The following is a 12925-nucleotide window of genomic DNA, read 5'->3' on the forward strand; positions in this document are numbered from 1 at the left end:
TTCAGGGTCGTTGGTCCCGCCTTGTCTACTTTTTCTCAATTCTTTTTTGACTTTTCTCTCTGTTTTTTTTTTTATTTCACCGCAAAATATCAATACCAACTTTAGGGTTAATTCCGTCAAAAGTCCTCAAATTATTTCTAAATTTTAAATTAGTCTTCATGCTTTAAAATTTTTTAATTGAGTCCTCAAATGATCTGTCTTTCCGTCAACTAATGCCTGTTGAAATTTGAAGCTTAGCATAATTAAAACACTTGATCAAATTATAGTATATATGTACTTTTGTGTAAATATTTTGGATTTGATGTGTTAAAAATAACAATGACAACAAAATTTAAGAGTATTATTTTTTTAACGTATCAATTCTAAAACTATCGTTACAATATGTGCATACATGTTTATAATTTAATCATTATGCTTCATTTTTAATGCCTAAGCTACTCCATCTCCCCTAAAATTCGACTCGATATCATAAATATTTGTTGAGCAAATAAATATGAAACCGAAGAATTAATTTTTTTCCCCTTAATAATGGAGTAGACATTTAGAATGATGTCATAAGCAAAGCAAAATAAGAAAAAAGAAGAAATGATAGCAATAAACACTTAAAGTAGAAGAAAAAGAATATATAGAAAAAGGCTGTGGCTGTGGTGGAATTGGGTGGAAAAGGGGTGAATCCCATGTGCCATATGCATTAGCTGATTGTAGTCTCTCTCTCATATATCATCATATAATTCATATGCATGCAATTGCTTTCATTGTTGGCGTTGGGTGATGGAGTGGGCCAAGTTAAATGTCCAAGCCCACATATCTATTACAACATTGGACCATGGTCCTGTCATGGTACAATAGTGTACTTGATTTTGATGTGAAGGTAACCTTCGTTTTCCCTTCCTTCATTAGCTTCTTACCTTCATCTCGTTTTTGTTTGTGTTGGAACATTTTGGTTTTTTTCTAGCTAGAGGCCGCGAGGGGAGCACAACTTTGTAAGTAATATATTACTACATTTACCAATACAAAAGCAAACCCAAAATCAAGAGACTTGTGGTGAATTAGTTAACACCACTCACTGTCACTTAAGATGGACAATACCAACAACTCAATTATTGCCACATTATATACATTTCACCTTCAATAAATACTTATGTACATATATTAATTGATGTATTAATTAATTATTTGTTTTCAATTCAAAATGAACAGTGAGAATAATTGAGAGATATTCTAACTTTTATTATTTATTTACTGTGGATGTGTTATGGACTGCAGATTAAAGTGCATAGTATCATTCAACAAGCTCAATTGATTAAATTAGGCTCATTTAACTCACTTGAATTGACCCGATTCATGGAACATAAAGGGAAGCACATGTACTTGAAGCATGGAGAAAATGTAAATTAATACTCTAATAACTTGTATTTTACCAGGGAAAATATTTGTAATCTTAAAAGGATAAGATTGTTAGTGTTTAAATCCCTTAGTACTCTCATATTATAGATAGGCTTTAATCTCAGTTGTCGATGTAATTTAAACTATACTGTTAGATCTAGGAGAGTTTAGCTATAAATTAATGTCTTCCTCTTATTTATAATTATTCATTCATTAAGTAATCAAATACTTTGAAAGTATTTACTCAAACACTTTGTATGCAATATTTTCTAGTGTCTTTTTTTTTTTTTTTGCTAGTTTCGTTTGAGTGTTTACTTCCACGAAATTTTGATGCCTTGAAAATTTCTTTGAGAATTTTCGCATTTTTTAGAGTTAGATTGACTTAGGCAAATTTGAAGTAAAGTTATTACCTAAGGCTGCACAATTTACCAGACTAGAGTTATAGCCTCATGGCAGTTGGTATCAGAGTTAAGGTTCATTAAGACATTGTTAGAGATGACAAAAGAAGAAGAGGATTAGAATGTCCCGACAGATACCCGTGGAATGGTCAGGAAAACGAGTAGATTGAGGGATATGATGTCAGTTTTGGAAGGGAAAGTTGCCAAACTTGAGGGTTCCGCTCAAGATAGTTGAGGGACGCACTTTAGAGCTGGATTCAAGGAAAAATGAGCTCAAGGGACAAGTGTTGAATGCTCTTAATGCTAACATGAAGAAGATGCAAAGGGCTCCAATATAAAGCGAATTAATGGAGATTCAATCTTTAATGAGATCTTCAATATAATCCCAAAAGATTCTCCATAATCCAAAGGGTGTAAATGATCAATCTAAACCAATCCAATCTTTAAGGATAGTAACATGCAATGGATTGGTCTTTAAATTTGGGCTTCCATATATCAACAATATTAGCACCATTCACAGCCAATAGATTTTGTTTCAATAAATTACCACGCAAGGTTAATGGCCGCTTTCAATTGGCACTGAATAGACCACTTCAAAAACTTGACTCAACAACATTGATAAATCATATAGATTAGACAACCAAACATCAAATGATATTAAAAATCTACGTTCAAAAAATTTTAGTCTAAGCAAAAATTAACAAGAATTTAGTGTTGTAGCATATGAGTCATATTTTTAAACAAATAATATAAAAGAATTGTGTCAAAAGGAATTCTTAATTCCTAATTTGATTTAGCAAATTTTAAAATCTTCATAGAATGTGTAAAGGAAAATTAAACAAATATAAAGAAAACATATGCCAATAGGAGTAAAGAACTTTTAGAGTTTGTTAGATAAAAAATATCAAGAGAGGCTAGATTGGTGTTTTAAAAATTTTCAAAATGAAAGGTAGGACAACTGAAAATAAATTAACACAATGATTTATAGTGATTCAACCTCAATTACCTAGTTTGACAACTTTAGCTCCTTTTGTAATGACCCGATAGTTACGGGTATCGAAAAGTGTATTTTAGGGTCTCCGTTTTCGTAAAACAGACTCGTAAATATTTATTAAAAATATTTATGAAGTTAGTTGTGTGGTTAATTAGGTTTTGGCTAGGTGAATTAGCTTGGATTAAGGGAAATTAGGTGTAAAGATTAAATTAAATAAAAGATGAAAGTTTAATTACAGATTAAAGAAAAGTAAAGGGACTAATTGAGAATTAAACCTAAATTTACAAGTGTTTGGTGTTGAAAAAGGAGATGTGTAAAATTAATATTCATATAATTATATTATATTATAAATTTTAAATATTATTATATTATTATATTAAAACATAAAACAAAACAAATAAAGAATAGAAATAGAATAGAACCGGACAAGCAAAAACGAAAAAGGAAAGAAAAAGAAAGGAGGAAAGAAAGAAGGAAAAATTAGGGTTTTAAGGTTCAAAGCTCAATTGGTAATTTAATTTAGTCTTTTTTCTTGTAATTTTTATGTTTTTTAAAGTCTTAGAGTTAAATACTATTTAATCTATGTTGAAAATTTAGAAAATGTTGAATTTTTAGATGGTGTTCACGTTGAATAATTTGAGTATTTGGGACTAAATTGATAGAATTTTAAGTTAGAAATGAAAAGGGAATTGAATTTTAAAATAAAGTATTAAGTTTTGAGTTATAGGGACTAAATTGAGAAAATTTCAAAATTTAGAGATTTAAGTGAAATTAGAGAGTTGAATTTAGCCTAAAGTGGAAATTGAATGAAAATATGGAATTAGTTTGGAGAAATAAAGTTAGTCTCAGTTTAAGGACTAAATTGGAATTTAGGCAAAAGTTGAATAAAAATTTAAATATTCAATGTGAAATTGTATTGTATTAATGAATTTCAATTGTTTCAATTTCGTAGCTAACGTTGTGTAGAAAACCTCGATTAAGAAGGGAAAAGAAAAAGTCAACAAGGAGTAACTAGGAAATTCTGGTTTGTATTTCTATAATCCAAATATATTAAATATTAATTGTTGTATTTTTTATTTAATGCTTATGGTAAGTGAATAAGGTGAGTAAATAGTATTATGATATTGCATTGAATATATATGAATTTATGATTAATGTGATATTTGAATATTGGATGATTTTGGCAACTGAAAAATGATTTGAAACCCTATTAACTGTATCAAGTTGAGTCGGGTATAGATGGCATGCCATAGCATTGGAAGAGTTCAGGGATACTTCAACTTCGAGTTGATGAGACACTGTGTGTCACATTATTACTTCGGATAAATTCGATGAGGTACTGGGTACCAATTTACTTCGGCATGGCTGATGAGACACTGGATGTCAACTTATTGCTTCGAATTATCCGATGAGGCATTGGGTGCCAAATTGGTGTGTTTTGGTTGGATCCGTGTATCCGTCAGAGTCCGAGTTATGTTAATAAGGGAAAATATAGAAAGAGGTACTTTGAATGGTATTGAAAAACATTGAATGTGGAATGGAAATGAATTGTGTAATATATTGAGAAAAGCTATTTGAAATAGCAAGAGATGAGAATTGGAAATACCATGAATGGTGCATTTATGAAATTGATTATTTTAATAATCTTTGTTATGGTGAGATTAATTATATAACTTTGATTATTGTATGATTTAAATGTATATGTTATATTAATTTACCTTTAAGCATTTGGATTATAGAAATACCACTGAGTTCATACTCCCCGTACAACTTGTTTTCCGTGCGCAGGTTAGATGTTAAAGTTGATCATCGATTCGACATCTACAGCAATCCCTGTAACACCCCCTACCCGTATCCGTCGTCAGAATAGAGTACGAGGCATTACCGAGGAGTACAAAACACTTACAGATAATTTAAATATATTTTCATAACAACTTGTCTCGATTTCATACTATTTCATATTTAAGCTTTACTCACCAAAGTATTTGAAATATCATCTTTATGCAAATAGCACACATGAGGTACATAATTCCATAATTAAGAATGAACACATTTATCAAACATATTGTAACACTCCTTACCCGAGACTGTTGCCAGAATCGAGCACGAGGCATTACTAAACTTATTCTATCCCTTAAATAGGTTTAAATTGTTTATTTAAGCATTTCGGAATGTGCTGCCATTCTGCGTCGTAGTCGCCTAAAAATTCATATCTTGAGTTTCAAAACTCGAAATTAAGATCCGTAAATTTTTCCTGAAACTAGACTCATATATATATCTACTAATTTTTTTCATAGATTTTTGACTTGGCCAATTAGTACAGTTTATTAGTTAAAGTTTCCCCTGTTTCAAAACTCGACTGCACTAACCTCTTGTTACTACGAACCATGTTTCTTCCTGTAAAAAATTCATATCACTAATCCGTTTGTTTTTCTTAAAACTACACTCAACAAGGATTATAACCATATAAAGTATACCTTCTAATTAGTTTTTTACAATTTATGGTGAATTTCCAAAGTTGAAACAGGGGTTCCAGAAATCGCTCTGACCCTGTTTCACTAAAACTCAGATATATCATGAAATATAATACCTTTACCTATTTTTCTTATTCCATAAGAAAATAGACATAATAAGCTTTAATTTCATATATTATTCATCTTCAAACTATGTTTATACAATTTTTAGTGATTTTTCAAAGTTACATCATTGCTGTTACTTGAATCTATTTTTAGGTTACTTTCACATTTTTCATAATTTTCATGTGATAATCACCATTCAATCATACATATTAATAAACATGCATATCATCGGCCATTTTTATTAGCTAATCACTAGCAAGTATTTACACATCATTCATTGTTCATATTATACCAAAAGTGGCTAAGTTTCTATACATGCCATACACAAAACAAAACGTCTAATTATACCGAGTTATTTCTTTGATAGTGTGATCGGCCTCCGACGTTTCCTTCGATCCCCGAGTGGCTAGATAAGTACTATAAGAAGAAGAAAATAAAGAGATTAAGCACTAGGCTTAGTAAGCTTACAAGCAAATAAATCAAAACATTCAACATAATGGATAATTATGCATAATATCATCTAATATCATAAATTTCTTTACTTCTCAATTTCTATCTTCTTCTTTATTCCCTTACCTTCTTTCTTACCTGACCTTTCCTTTTTCATAAATATAATCTACTTTTCCTTTGCTGTTAATTCACTGTAATTTAACTCGTATCCTGACCCGTTGAACCACTCGGAATACTAAGGATACTAGGGTCGTTCCTGTCTATCAATATCCTGCCAATGCCATGTCTTTGACATGGACTTACATGAATTATTCCTGTCTCCAATGCCATATATAATATGGACTTACATGGCTCAATCCTGTCTCCAAAGCCATATTTCTAATATGGACTTACGTGGCTCATTTCGTTCATCCTGTCAACCCTAATATCCTAACATTCCTAGGGTTCAACCGGCTTTCTAACACTTTTCCTCTCATCACTTCACCTTAAATTCGACTTTAAATATTTTCATAACATAAATATATAAATGCTGGAAATTGACAATAATAATGTAAAATAAAAGAATATTGCATTTATTTACTGTAAACTTACCTCGATACAAAATGTGACTAAACTTTACAATTTAGTCCTTTACTTTTTCTTTTCCCCGATCTACTCTCGAATTTCGCTCTTCTTGATCTATAATAGCAAATTTAGCTTATTTAATATCAACATTTATCAAAACAACCCTTTACTCAAACTTTGGCAAAATTACATTTTTGCCCCTAAACTTTCACATATTTGCACTTTTGCCCCAAGGCTCGTAAATTAAACTTCATCCTATTTTCTTATGTTTTATGACATGCTGATCATTTTTCCCTTCTATGGCAACATCAAATTCACACACTAACATGTACTTATGACTATTAGGTATTTTTACCGATTAAGTCTTTTACTCGTTTTCACTTAAAACCAAGTAGCACAAGTTGTCTAACATAATTTAAAACCTCATATTCCATCATAAAACATCAAAATACACAAATTTCACCTATGGGTATTTTTCCAAATTTGATTCCTAACTTAAATTATTGCTAGCATAAGCTTTATCGAGCTAGGGACTTCAAAAACGTAAAGATCATTAAAACGGGCTTGGAATCACTTACTATGAAGCTTGAAAGTTGAAGAAACCCGGCTATGGAGAGAGGTAAGGTTCTGCTGGTAACTTGAAGAAGATGATACAATTTTATCATCTTTTTTACCTTTTTATTAATGTTAATAACCAAATGACCAAAATGCACCTCCTTACTAAACTTTCAAAAATTCCTTCCATATCCTAATTTTGTCCATGAACTTAAAATTGGTCAAATTACCATTTAAGATCTCCTAATTAATATTCCAAAATAATTTCATACTAAAAACTTCTAGAATGCAAGTTTTGCAAATTATTCGATTTAGTCCCTAACCTCAATTTAAGCACTTTATGCATAGAATTTTATCACGAAATTTTCACACAATCATGTAATCATACCATGAACCTCAAAATAATAATAAAATATTTTTTTACCCTGAATTTGTGGTTTCGCAACCACTGTTCCGTTTAGGCCCTATTTCGGAATGTTACACATATTCCACATTCATATATCAATGTCTCATGTCTCCATATATCAATAACCGTTATTTTTCTTGTTTTTCAGATAATTATGTGTAATCATTCATAAGCATGCAATTCATTGTTTTTTCCTGTCAATCACAATTTCAAATGATAAATTCATGTGAATGAGCTCAACCTCATTAGCTGTTTAAATTCTGTCACTTTGATTCACATACTCAAAATTTACTAACATAACCTGTCAAACACAATCTCTGAATGATGAAATCACATAATTGAGCTAAATTTCAATGTTCACTAAAATCTGTCATATAAATTCAAATAATAATTACCAAAACTTTGTCAAATTGGAGAACGTCTTATGAAATTGAGTACGTCGTTACTCAGTGCTACGATTCATAACTCAATATGGTTTTCCTCATTAAAATACCATACCTACATTTCACAACTCGGTATGGGAAATGCTATACCTACACTTCTTAACTCAGTATGGATAATACCATACCTATATTTCTCAACTCGGTATGGATGATACCATACCTACGTTTCACAACTCAGTATGGATGATACCATACCTACATTTCTCAACTCGGTATGGATGATACCATACCTACATATAAATTCAAATAATAATTACCAAAACTTTGTCAAATTGGAGAACGTCTTATGAAATTGAGTACGTCATTACCCAGTGCTACGATTCATAACTCAGTATGGTTTTCCTCATTGAAATACCATACCTACATTTCTCAACTCGGTATGGATGATACCATACCTACATTTCACAACTCGGTATGGATGATACCATACCTACGTTTCACATCTCGGTATGGTTAATACCATACCTACGTTTCACAACTCGGTATGGTTAATACCATACCCACGTATCATAGCTCAGTATGGACGACGCCATACCTATATTTCACAACTCGGTATGGTTATACCATACCTATATTTTGCACTTTGCCATGGATCAACCATTATCTTTTCCATCAATTCATATTGTCACTGAAAGTGCTCAATTTGATCGTTTATTCAATTTTCATGCTTTTACATTATTCACGATTTTATCATCAATTCATATGAAATAACACATCATGAAATTCATAAAATTAACAATTGGTCACTAAAATTTAGCTATACAAACTCACAAGTACGATTTTTATATTATAACGATAATCATAATTTCATAATAAATATTTTAAATAAAACATTATATTATTTCTTATTCAACATTTATCGATTATAATCGGGCATGTGATCAATTTATACCCAAGTCATTCACCATCCTCCTCCTCTCCATCCACATCAACACACTTGTAATTAACATTGTCCATAATTTTTACTATTTACTTATGTAAATATTCAAGCTGTCCATTTATGTCATAGTCATTAAATTATTTTTATCTTGAGCTAAAAAACTCCAAATTAAGATCCATAAATTTTCCAAGAAACTAGACTCATATGTATTCTTACCATAAAAATTTCATAATTTTTGGTTGGGCCAATTAATACAGTTTATTCATTGAAGTCTCCCCTTATCTGCTATCTGACAGTTCCGACCATTCTTCACTAAAAATTAATTATCTCCTCGTACAGGATTTGAATGATGTCTTCGTTTGTTTTTCTTGAAAATAGACTCATTCAGGATTTTAAACATATAAATTTAAGCCCCTAATTATTTTTATCCAATTTTTTATGATTTTACAAAATCAGAACAGGGGAACCCGAAATCATTCTGACCTTGTCTCACAAAATTTATCATATCTCATTATTTACAATTCCATTGCTTACATCATTTCTTCTATAAGAAACTAGACTCAATAAGTTTTAATTTCATATTTTATTTATCCTCTAATTCCATTTCTAAAATTTTTGGTGATTTTTCAAAGTTAGACTACTGCTGCTGTCCAAAACAGTTTTAGTGCAAAATGTTGATTTCTATTTTGCCCCAAATTTCACAATTCATACAATTCAGTCCTTGCTCAATTAACCCCTCAATTAAGATAATTTTCTCAATTGATACTTTTCCTAGACATTATAAGTTATTTCATAACTATTGAAATTCAGAATTTCTACATAAAACTCTAACTTCAAACTCTTTTACAATTAGGTCCCAAACATTCACTTTCTATTCAATTCTTTCAATAAAATCAGCATATAAACAAGTTAAAGCTATAATTCCATGCCAAATCATCATATAATTCTAGCACATATTCATATCAACTTTCAATTTCTTTCATAGAATCAAAAACTAATGAATTCAACAAGTGGACCTAGTTGTAAAAGTCACAAAAACACAAAAAATTCAAGAAATAATCAAGAATTGAACTTACTTGAAGTAAAAAAATATGAAAACCCAGCTTAACGGAACTCTTCCATGGCGTTTTTGCTGGTGAGAATGCAGAAAAATAAAGAGAAATCTAGAAAATTCTACTTTAGTCCTAGCTTTATTAAGTAAATTTTGCAATTTTCCAATTTTGCCATTAATTCTCCTTATTTTCTTGCTGATTTCATGCCCTGGCCGTCCAGCCCAAATAGACCTTGGGTCTGTTTTCCTTTTAAACCCTCTTTCTTTTATCATTTAAGCTATTTAATCATTTCCCACAATTTTGCATTTGATATAATTTAGTCCTTTTTGTTCAATTAACTATCAGAACTTTAAAATTTCTTGACGAAACTTTAATACTAACATATTAACACTCCATAAATATTTATAAAAATATTTATGGCTCAATTTAAAATTCTCGAGGTCTCGATACCTCATTTTCGATTATAATTATTTTAATATTTATTTTTAGTACACTATTCACTTTTTCAAAATATTTCCTAACTTTACATTTAACTTATACTCACTAAATTAATAATATTTCCTACTCATTTTTCGGATTTAGTGATCTCAAATCACCGCTTCGACACCAATTGAAAATTAAATTTATAATCTGAACTTAAAACATGCTGACATAGGTTTCTTTTTGTGTCGGCATGTACGTAGGCTGTCTTAAGTATGTCATTTTGGAAATGAATGTAAATGATATTATAAGTTGAAATTGATTGATTATATAAAAGTATATGTGTTATTTTGATGCTATAAAATGATATGTTTTGGTTGAAGTATGAATGAACTTAACATAGGCAAATTTGAGTTGTTATTTGGTATGAAATTAGATTTGGCTTGAATGAAATTAATTGGATTGATTTGAATAGTATATGTGAAATACCTATGAGGGTACATTGGTTAGGTCATTGGATTGATTGTTTGGGCATGTTTTATATGTATTTAAATGTGTTTTGGATTGGTTGAATTCTGGTTGAATATTTGGTTTTTTAGTTGCTTGGTGTTCAAGTTTGCATGGAAGGGAAAACTTGGTGAAAAAGGTTCATTTTGAGTCCATATAGCAAGACATACGGGCGTGTAACTGGACTGTGTGAGACACACAGCTATCACATGGGCGTGTGGTTCGGCTGTGTGTCCCCTGCAACTTTAAAATTTCAAAACAGAATGCACAGGTAATTTCACACAGGTAGAGACATGGGCATGTGTTTCAGCCATGTGGCCTAAGTCAGAGAGTTACACAAGGTCGGACACGGCCTACGGCACGGGCGTGTCCTATGGTCACATGGGCGTGTCCTTTGACCACACCGGCGTGTGTGCCCTGGATCTAGGAAAATTTTTGAAATTTCACGAAAAAATTTCGAAGTACTCGATTTGTTTTTATCATGTGTTTTGGGCTCAAGGGCTCATAAAAAGGACAATATAATTGAATTATGATGTTTATGTGTGGACGATTAAGTAATATTTGTTTTTAATCTGAAAAGTACAGTAATGCTTCATAACTCTATGCTGGCGACGAATAAGGGTTAGGGAGTGTTACACCTTTTGCTAAAGATTTTTTCAATTCTCTCTTTTATGGTTAATACCTTTCAAGGATAGGGTATAACATTTACAACTTCTATCTTTTGCTAGCTTTGCAAAGCCTAATTAAAAATCCTCTCAATTTACAAAATGGTGAAATATTGTAAACAAAGGACCCTTGTAAGGGTGAGTGTTTAGAAAGTGTAACCTGTCTCAATTATAAATAAACACTTAAACAAAGAAACGAAACTAAATCTAGCAAGTGTTTACGTACAAGGCGTGAGAATAAGAAGAATGAAAAAAGGAATCTTGAAATATAAGCTCTTGATCTTTGAAACTTGTTTTCTTATCTTCGTTTGAGCATAAAGAAAAACTCTATTTATATCCTCTCATTGATTTCTAGCCGTTTGGGATAGTCGCATGGAGTTTCTAGCTATTTGGAGCATTAAATGCATGAGTTATTATAACCTTGCAACTTGAGGTATTGATACCTAGGTATCAATAATTCCAAGAAAAATAACTATTAGAAACACAAAGATATCAATACCTTGAAACCCAGAATCAATACTTTTGGGTTAGGTATTGATACCTTAAAGTATTGATTCCTTTAAAATATGTATAAATACTTTATCCTTTTAGAAATAGTTGTGGCTACTGACTTCTTGATGTATTGATACTTCAGTGTAGGTATCAATATTAATACATTAACCTCTAGAATTGGTTGTGAAAACTGTTTTGAGGTATTGATTACTTAAAGGTTAGATATTGATACTAAACCACTAAAATGCCTTAAAATCATTTTTAAACACTTTAAAAAAGACTCGGGATAAACTCAAAAACATTTAATACAAATCAAAACTTTTTTGACAACTTATTTTTGAGTATTTGTAATCATTGAAAATATTTTAAATGTATTAGTTGATACATACAAACATTTATGATTCATTTAGATTGTTTGGTGATATTTAAATTATGAAAGCAAGTTTTTGTGCACTAAAGTCGTAACTATGTATTATTCTTCGAAAACATAAGCAGGAGATTGTTTGTAATTTTTTATTTATTAGACTCGCATATATATTAATATAAATGTGCATAAATTTGGTATCAATTAAAGGAGCTCGGTTATTTGGTCTACTAAGGTATTAAGCTAAATGAGCTTATAGAAACATCATTCAGTTTTGTATGGGATAATATGTTTATAAACTCAATAATGATTCAATTGTTATTGATGTACCCTAATATAAATATTTTCATGGTTAGACTTGATTATGGTTTGAGTCATCTGTTTATATTCGAAGGTTCGTTTGAGAAGTGAAAGTGTTTGGGTAAAAATATAGGCTCGAAAAATATATTTGAACAAAAAAATAAGGCCGTTTGTTAAATGGGGTGGGCCTCAGGTAAGATTTTTTACCTGGGCCCGACCTAGCCCGGTCTGAATAAGTTGCTTTGTTGCTGTTTTGTTGTCATTTCACTACTATATTGCTACTATTTTGTTGTTATTGTTTAGATATTATATAAGTCTTATTTTATTGTTAATTTTGCTATTGTTTTAGAGACATTTACTTGTTAAGTTTAGTGTTTTTAAGTAACTTTTTTTTAATTTATTTTCAATTTGTTAGAAAACATTTATATTAATCAAAGTTTTTAATGTATTATATTTTTTAAATTTGTTTT

The 12925-nt window shown here is 30.4% G+C and overlaps 1 long non-coding RNA gene across 1 annotated transcript; it reads right to left on the reverse strand.

Annotated features, from left to right (window-relative positions):
• Positions 1–5566: 5566 nt before the first annotated feature.
• On the reverse strand, positions 5567–6706 carry LOC128290647 (uncharacterized). The gene is made up of 2 exons (XR_008280430.1): positions 6399–6706; positions 5567–5774 (listed from the first exon to the last, which is right to left on the reverse strand). It is a non-coding gene; the product is annotated as an uncharacterized LOC128290647 (long non-coding RNA).
• Between the last annotated feature and the right edge of the window lie 6219 nt (positions 6707–12925).

This window comes from Gossypium arboreum, chromosome 3, assembly GCF_025698485.1.
Source record: "Gossypium arboreum isolate Shixiya-1 chromosome 3, ASM2569848v2, whole genome shotgun sequence".
Classification (NCBI taxonomy): Eukaryota; Viridiplantae; Streptophyta; class Magnoliopsida; order Malvales; family Malvaceae; genus Gossypium; species Gossypium arboreum.